General features: G+C 38.8%; 1 pseudogene; it reads left to right on the forward strand.

Moving 5' to 3' along the window:
• Positions 1-2,356: 2,356 nt before the first annotated feature.
• LOC113614645 (V-type proton ATPase subunit F pseudogene) lies at positions 2,357-2,715 on the forward strand (annotated as a pseudogene).
• Positions 2,716-8,358: the final 5,643 nt, after the last annotated feature.

Raw genomic sequence — 8,358 nt, forward strand, 5'->3', positions numbered from 1 at the left:
TTTTGGAGGCTGGAAAATTCAAGATCGAGTTTCCGGCAGGGTTCAGTGTCTGGTGAGAGCCCTCTTTCTGTCTTGTAGATGGCCACCTTCTTGCTGAGTCCTCACGTGGCACAGAGAGAGATGGAGAGAGATGAGATCGATCTCTGGTGCTTCTTCATTTTTTATAAGGACATCAGTTCTATCAGATTAGAGCTCCACCCTTATGACCTCGTTTGACCTTTACCACCTCCTTAAAGGCCTTACCTCCAATAGAGTCTCATGGTGGGGGGGGGGGGCGGCTAGGGTTAAACATATGACTGTAGGGGGACACAGTTCATTCCATAGCAAAGACTGCTTGCCATGAGGCACAGACTGTTTAGAGACAGAATAAAATAGAGAAAACCAGGCTAGAAAATGATTCTCGATTCCTTCCATTCCGTTCCAATGTCTGGATATTGCAATTACAAATGGAAGCAAGAGCTTTCAGGCTTCATTAAATAAATCTTGGTTTTACGGTCATGATTAAGATCAAAGGAACCAAAAAGCTGATTGGAAACTCAGAGGCTCAACTCTTTGTCCCCAGTGCCAGAGGTAGTTGATGCTTCCAAATCCTGGGGGACTTCTGGGGTGGGTGGATTTTCACAATAATTCAGCATGGCATAAAAGTCAAATATGTTCTTCAAAAATTGACATGGGCCATTGGTAGTCTAGAACTCAACAGTAGCAAGCCTAAACTTAATCAACAGTACATTGGAGAATATAGATAGTAGGAATTATATTGGAAATTTAAGGCCAAGTACAAAAAAACCCCAAAAGATTGCATCTGAAAACTACTTGTTAAGTCAGAATAGAAAGTCTCCTCTTAAAAAAGAAATGGTTCTGACTTCCAGTTTTAGGTCTGACACATAAAGAGCTTCGAAGTACTCACAAGAAGAGCTTTGGACTTCCCTGGCAGCGTAGTGGTTAAGAATACGCCGGCCAATGCAAGAGACACACGTTCAATCCCTAGTCCGAGAAGATCCCACATGCCGCAGAACAACTAAGCCCGTGTGCCACAACTACTGAGCCTGCGCTCTAGAGCCCGCGAGCCACAACTACTGAGCCCACATGCCACAACTACTGAAGCCTGTGCGCCTAGAGCCCATGCTTCGCAACAAGAGAAGCCACCGCAATGAGAAGCCTGCGCACTGCAAGGAAGAGTAGCCAACGCTTGCCTCAACTAGAGAAAGCCCGTGCACAGCAACAAAGACCCAACACAGCCAAAAATAAATAAATTTATTTTTAGAAAAAGAGAGAGCTTTCCTCAAGGTAAAAATCAACAATTCTTGTATTCATCAGAGAATGGAGCTCATAGGGAAACTCCTGCCCTCCAAACTAGAGAGACAAACAGAAAAAGCAAGGACACCAGAGGAAATTTTAGCTTCTGACACCACAATTGCAACAAAAAGTATACACAGTGTACCTCCTAGTCAGATAAATTTAAACCTCATACTACCTCAGTTCCTTTTACCCAGTACATCATGTTTGGCTATAAAAAAAATCACAAGTCGTACTAAAAGACAAAAAGCACACTCTGAATGAACAAAGGAAGCATCAGAACCAGACTCAGATATGGCAGAACCAGACTCAGATATGGAATTATCAGACTGAGAATTTAAAATAGCTACAGTTAATATGCTAAGCATTCTCAGGGAAAAAGTAGACAAATGCAAGAAAAGGTAGGTAATGTAAGCAGAGAGATGAAAACTTTAAGAAAGAATCAAAAGAAAATGCTAGAAATCAAAAACACTATAACAGAAATGATGAATGTATTTGATGGATTCACTCATAAAGAATCAGTGAACTTGAAGATAGATCAATAGAAACTTCCAAAACTGAAATACAAAAGGAAAAAAAATGAATGAAAAAGACTGAACAGAATATTCAAGAACTGTGGGACAATTACAAAAAGTGTATATACATGTAATATCAATACCAAAAGGAGAAGAAAGAAAGGAACAGAAGAAATATTTGAAGTTTTAAAGGCTAAGAATATAAAGCAGAAACTAATACACCATTGTAAAGCACTTATACTCCAATAAAGTTGTTAAAATAAATAAAGGCTGAGAATTTTCCAAAAATGAAAGACAGACACCAAACCACACATCCAGGAAGCTCAGAGCACAACAAACAGGATAAATGCTCAAAATTTGATATCTAGGCATATCATATTCAAACTGCAGAAAATCAAAGACAAACAGAAAATCTTGAAAGAAGCCAGAGAAAATAATGTCTTACCAACAGAGGAATAAGAACAATTAAATCGAACTTATCTTCAGAAACCATCCAAGCAAAAAGAGAATAAAGTAAAATATTTGAAGTATTGCTGACTGTGAGGATGGCGGAGAGGGGGAAGCTAATTGTGGTGATGGGAGACGAGGACACGGTGACTGGCTTCCTGCTGGGTGGCATAGGGGAGCTTAACAAGAACCGCCACCCTAACTTCCTGGTGGTGGAGAAGGATACTACCATCAATGAGACGGAAGACACTTTCCCGTGGTTTCTAAATCGGGAGGACATCGGCATCATCCTCATCAACCAGTACATCGCAGAGAGGTGCAGCATGTGCTCGATGCCCACCAGTGCTTCACTGCAGCGCTGCTGGAGATCCCATCCAAGGAGCACCCCAGTGATGCTGCCAAGGACCCCATCCTGCGCAGGGCCAGGGGCATGTTCATGGCCCACGACCTGCGCTAGGGGACTCCCCACAGTCATGCAGCCTCTCCCCAGGCTTGCCATCAACCCTTCTCTAAGATTTGAGCCTCTGAGTTCCAATTCCCTGCCCCTTCCCACTCCACTGAGAGGCTCGGTGAGGTGCTTCCAGGTTGCTGGAGCTCTGTCATTGAAATCAAGGCTGGTTAGGGTTTAAACAAAAAAAGAAAAAGAGAGGAGACACAAATTACTGGTATCAGAAATGAAAGAGGAACCAGCTCTACTAATCCCATGGACAGTAAAATGATAATAAAAGAATACAGTAGACCCTTGAACAACACAGGTTTGAACTACAGAAGTCCATTTATACACAGGTTTTTTTTTCAATAAATACTACAACACTACATGATCCACAGTTGGTTGAGTCCTTGGATGCAGAACCATGGATACGGAGGGCCTACTATAAAGTTATGCGTGGATTTTTTACTGCACAAGGAGTCTGTGCCCCTAACCACCACATTGTTTAAGTGTCAACTGTATTTTGAACTCTACACCCACAAATTTGATAAAAGGTGAAATGGACCAATTCTTTGAAAGACATAATCTACCAAAACTCACACAAGGGGAAATAGGCAATCTGAGTAGACTTACAACTATTAAAGAAATTGAAATCAATAATTAATAACCTTCCAGAATAGCAAGGACCAGGCCCAAATGGTTTCACTATTGAATTTCACCAAACATCTAAGAAACAAATGATACCAATTCTCTACAATCTGTTCCAAAAAATAGATGCAGTGTGAACACCTCGTAACTCATTTTATGAGGTCAGCATTATCTAATGCCAAACCCAGGCAAAGACATTACAAGAAAGGAAAACTACCAATCAATATCTCTCATGAACATAGATTCAAAAATCCTCAGCAAAATATTAGGAAATAAAATTCAATGATGTATAAAAAGGATTATACACCACAACCAAATGTGTATTCCAGGTATCCAAGGGTAGTTCAAAATTTTAAAGACAATTAATGTAATTCATTACATCAACAGGCTGAAGCAGAAAAATCATACGATCATATTACTGGATGCAATAAGAACATTCAACAAGATACAACACCCTTTCATGATAAACTCTCAGTAAACTAGAAATGGAGGGGAAATTTTTTCAACTTGATAAAGAACATCTTCAAAAAGACTACAATTAATATCATAATGGTGAAAAACTAGACTTTCCCCGCTAAGATGGGGAACAAGGCAAGGACGTCCCCTCTCACTACTCTTTATCAAAATTGTACAGTACAATTATAAATTGTACTGTAAACCCTATGTAATGTAATAAAAAAAGACAAGAAAAGGAAGGAAAATTTAGAAGAGGGAGTAAAACTGTCTTTGTTTGCAGGTGATGTTATTGTCTATATAGAAAAATCTCAAAAACTTGACCAAAAAACCCCTTCTGGAACTAATAAGCAATTATTGCACAGATGCAGGATTCAGGGTTAATATATGAAAGTCTGTTGTTTCCTATATATCAGCAGCGAACATTTGGAATTTGAGTATAAAAAGTAAAATACCATTTACATTAGAAGCAAAAAAATTAAAATACCTAGGCATGAATCTAACAAAATTTTATAAGGTCTGTATAAGGAGAACTACAAAACTGATGAAAGAAATCAAAGATCTAAATAAATGGAGAGATATTCCATGTTCTTGGATAGGAAGACTCGATATTGTTGAGATATTAGTTATTCCTAACATAATCTATAGGTTCAACACAATCCCAATGAAAATCCCAGAAGTTTACTTTGTGGATACCAACAAACTGGTTCTAAAGTTTATATGGAAAAGCAAAAGTTCCAGAATAACCAATTCAACACTGTAAAGGAACACAGTTGGGGGACTGGCAGTACTCTAGTTCAAGACTTACTCTAAAGCCACAGTAATCATGACAGTGTGGTGTTGTTAAAAGAATAGACAAATCAACTTAATGGACCAAAAACCCCAGAAATAAACCCACACAAATATGAGCAACTAATTGTTGACAAAGGAGCAAAGGCAATCCAGTGGAAAAGGATAGTGTTTTCAACAAATGGGGCTTAACAACTGCCATTCATATTCAAGAAAATGAATCTAGACACTGACCTTATATCTTTTAAGAAAAGTGACTCAAAATCAATCATAGACCAAAATGTAAAATGCAAAAATATAAAACTTATAAAAATATAAAACGATAACAGAAGAGAAAATCTAGGTGACCTTGTGTTTGACAATGAGTTTTTAGATACAATACTAAAAGCATGCTCCATGAAAGAAAAAATAGCTAGGTTAGAGGTCATTGAAGTGAAAAACTTCTGCTCTGCAAAAGACACTCTGTTAAGAGAATGCAAAGACAAGGCACAGCCAGGGAGATAATATTTACAAAAGCATATCAGATAGAGGACTTGTATCCAAAACATATAAAGAGCACTTAAACCTCAACAACAACAACAACAAAATGAACAACCCAATTTAAAAGCTGGCAAAAGATCTAATCAGCTTACCAAAGTAGACATACAGATAGCAAATATGGCACATATGAAAAGATGCTGCACATCATACGTCATTAGAGAATTGTAAATTAAAACATCAATAAGATACTACTACACACCTATTAGAATGGCCAGAATCCAAAACTCTGACAACATCAAATGCTGGTGAGGATATGGAGCAACAGGAGTTCTCATTCATTGCTGGTGGAGATATAAAATGGTACAGCCACTTTGGAAGATAGTTTGGAAATTTCTTACAAAGCTAAACATAGTCTTGCCATATTTTAGCATTCATGCTCTTTGGGATTTATCCAAATGCATTGAAAATTATGTCCACATAAAAACCTACACAGGAATGTTTATAGAAGATTTATTCATAAATGTCAAAATTGGAAGGAACCAAGATGTCTTTCAGTAGGTGAATGGATAAGCAAATTGTGATGCAGTCATGCATGCAATAGAATATTATTCTGTGATAACAAGAAATGAGGTATCAAGCCATGAAAAAAAAATGGTGGAAACAAGCATAGTGTTACCTGAAAGAAGCCAATCTGAGGGAATTTCCTGGTGGTCCAGTGGTTAAGACTCCGTGCTTCCACTGCAGGGAGTCCAGGTTCAATCCCTGGTCGGGGAAGTAATCCTGCAAGCCACACAGCGCAGCCAAACAAAACAAAACAAAGCAGAAGAAGCCAATCTGTAAAGGCTATATATACTGTATAATTCCACCGGCAGTTAAGTCCCCTACATATGAACAAGTTCCATTCCGAGAGCACGTTGTAAGTCCAGTTTGTTCGTAAGTCCAACAAAGTTGCCCTAGGTACCCAACTAACACAATCGGCTATATAGTGCTGTACTGTAATAGGTTTATATTACGTTTGCATCTTTGAAAGTTCGCAACTTGAAGGTTCGTATGTAGGGGACTTACTGTATATGACATTCTGGAAAAGGCAAAACTATGGAAACAAAAAGATCAGTGGTTGCCAGGTGTTGAAGAAAGGGGGAAGGAGGAATAGTTGGAGCATAGGGAATTTTTTAGAGCAGTGAAACGCTTCTGTATCAGAGAGAGAGAGAGGAAGGGGAGGGAGGGAGGGAGGAAGGAAGGAGAAACAATTTGTATAGATCAGCATTTTCTAATAGCATTTCCTACATTAATGGACATGTTCTGTATCTGTGCTGTCCAGTATGAGAGCCACATGTGACTACTGAACATTCGAGATGTGGATAGTGCAGCTAAAGAACTGAATTTTAAATTTTATTTAATTTTTATTCATTTAAATTTAAATAGTCACATGTGGCTAACGGCTACTGTATTGAACAGCACAAGTATATATACTTTTCTCAATTGAGAAAATTCAGTGTGGAAAAACATCTTTTGGGTAAGTCATTTTTGAGAGTCTACTACACTTAAAATACTAACTTTAAATATTCTGCATATTAAAAGAAGTAAAATCTGTGCTCCTCCTCCTGGAAATTTATTTGAGGGGAAATGCATGAACAATTAAGTAACAACTGAAATGTGACCTATGAAATGTAACCTCTACACATAACCTACAGACACTACTTTCAACTGTAAGTGTGAGGATATAAAGAAACTTAATTATAAGGATAGAAGTGAAAAGAGGTTAATAAATAAATGAAGTCTTTAAAAGGAATGGAAAAAGAATATTATATGTGACCTAAAACCTGTTTTTATTCTCACCTACCAAAAAATTCTAGATATTAATAGTGCCCTAGGAGGGTTTCAAGTAACATTTTGAGACATTCTTATTTTATTCATCCTGTCACAATTTGGACAGTTTGAGGCCTGTATTTTAATAAATGTCCATAGCTAGCTTAAAAATGTTCATTACTGGAGGAAAACTCAGCACTTGAATATGATCATCAAAAATTTTCAGAGAAGTTCCAGAATATCTATAGACTTCCCATTAATATGTTTAAATTTAAATGAAAAACACCTTATCTTCTGGGAAAACCTTAATTTCTAAAAGTTTAACACTTCTTAATGAAGTGCTAACAAGACATCAGTGTGGGTAACAGTGTGGCTCCAAAGTCGGCTTCTCATCAGAATCACTTGAGGCTAAAAAAATGGTTCTGAAGAACCTAGGGGCAGGACAGGAATAAAGACGCAGACGTAGAGAATGGACCTGAGGACACGGGGAGGGGGAAGGGTAAGCTGAGACGAAGTGAGAGAGTGGCGTGGACATATATACACTACCAAATGTAAAATAGACAGCTAGTGGGAAGCAGCCGCATAGCACAAGGAGGTCAGCTTGGTGCTTTGTGTCCACCTAGAGGGATGGGACAGGGAGGGTGGGAGGGAGACGCAAGAGAGAGGAGATATGGGGATATATGTATAGGTATAGCTGATTCACTTTGTTATGCAGCAGAAACTAACACAGCGATGTAAAGCAATTATACTCCAATAAAGATGTTAAAAAAATTAAAAATAGGGCTTCCCTGGTGGCGCAGTGGTTGAGAGTCCGCCTGCCGATGCAGGGGACGCGGGTTCGTGCCCCGGTCCGGGAGGATCCCACATGCTGCGGAGCGGCTGGGCCGGTGAGCCATGGCCGCTGAGCCTGCGCGTCCGGAGCCTGTGCTCCGCAACAGGAGAGGCCACAACAGTGAGAGGCCCGCATACCGCAAAAAATAAATAAATAAATAAAATAAAAAATAACAAAAATTTTAATTCTCTGTGAAGAAAAAAAAAAAACAAAAAATCTCGATTCCAAGGCTGCTCTTAGGTTACAGTGGGCCTAGAAATCTGTATTCTCAGTAACTCCCCAAGTGATTTCAATTATGGGGGTATGGTACCCATTCTTTTTAAGAGCTCACAGTTTCTGTTACCCATTGCTTTGCCTCAGCTAATGCTGAGAGACTGGAAAGAACCCACCGCTTCCCCAGTATCCTGTCATTTTGTTTTACTTCCAGTGTTCCCGTTTCCCATCCCACTCACTGCAAAACACACAAATCCACTTTCCCCCTACATCGCTTGTATGACTCTCAGCAGCATGACTCTGCATTCTAGATATGTGAATGGACTCTGAATTTAACAAAGATCTCCTTTAATTTAAACAGAGCTCTAATTTAAAACAGTGCTCCTTTAATTTCAACACCTATTCGTTTGTATTGTAATATCTTTGTACCTTTTATTTATCATTTG

This window comes from Aethalodelphis obliquidens, unplaced genomic scaffold, assembly GCF_003676395.1.
Source record: "Aethalodelphis obliquidens isolate GAN/ISIS:26980383/991018 unplaced genomic scaffold, ASM367639v1 scaffold101, whole genome shotgun sequence".
Taxonomy (NCBI): domain Eukaryota; kingdom Metazoa; phylum Chordata; class Mammalia; order Artiodactyla; family Delphinidae; genus Aethalodelphis; species Aethalodelphis obliquidens.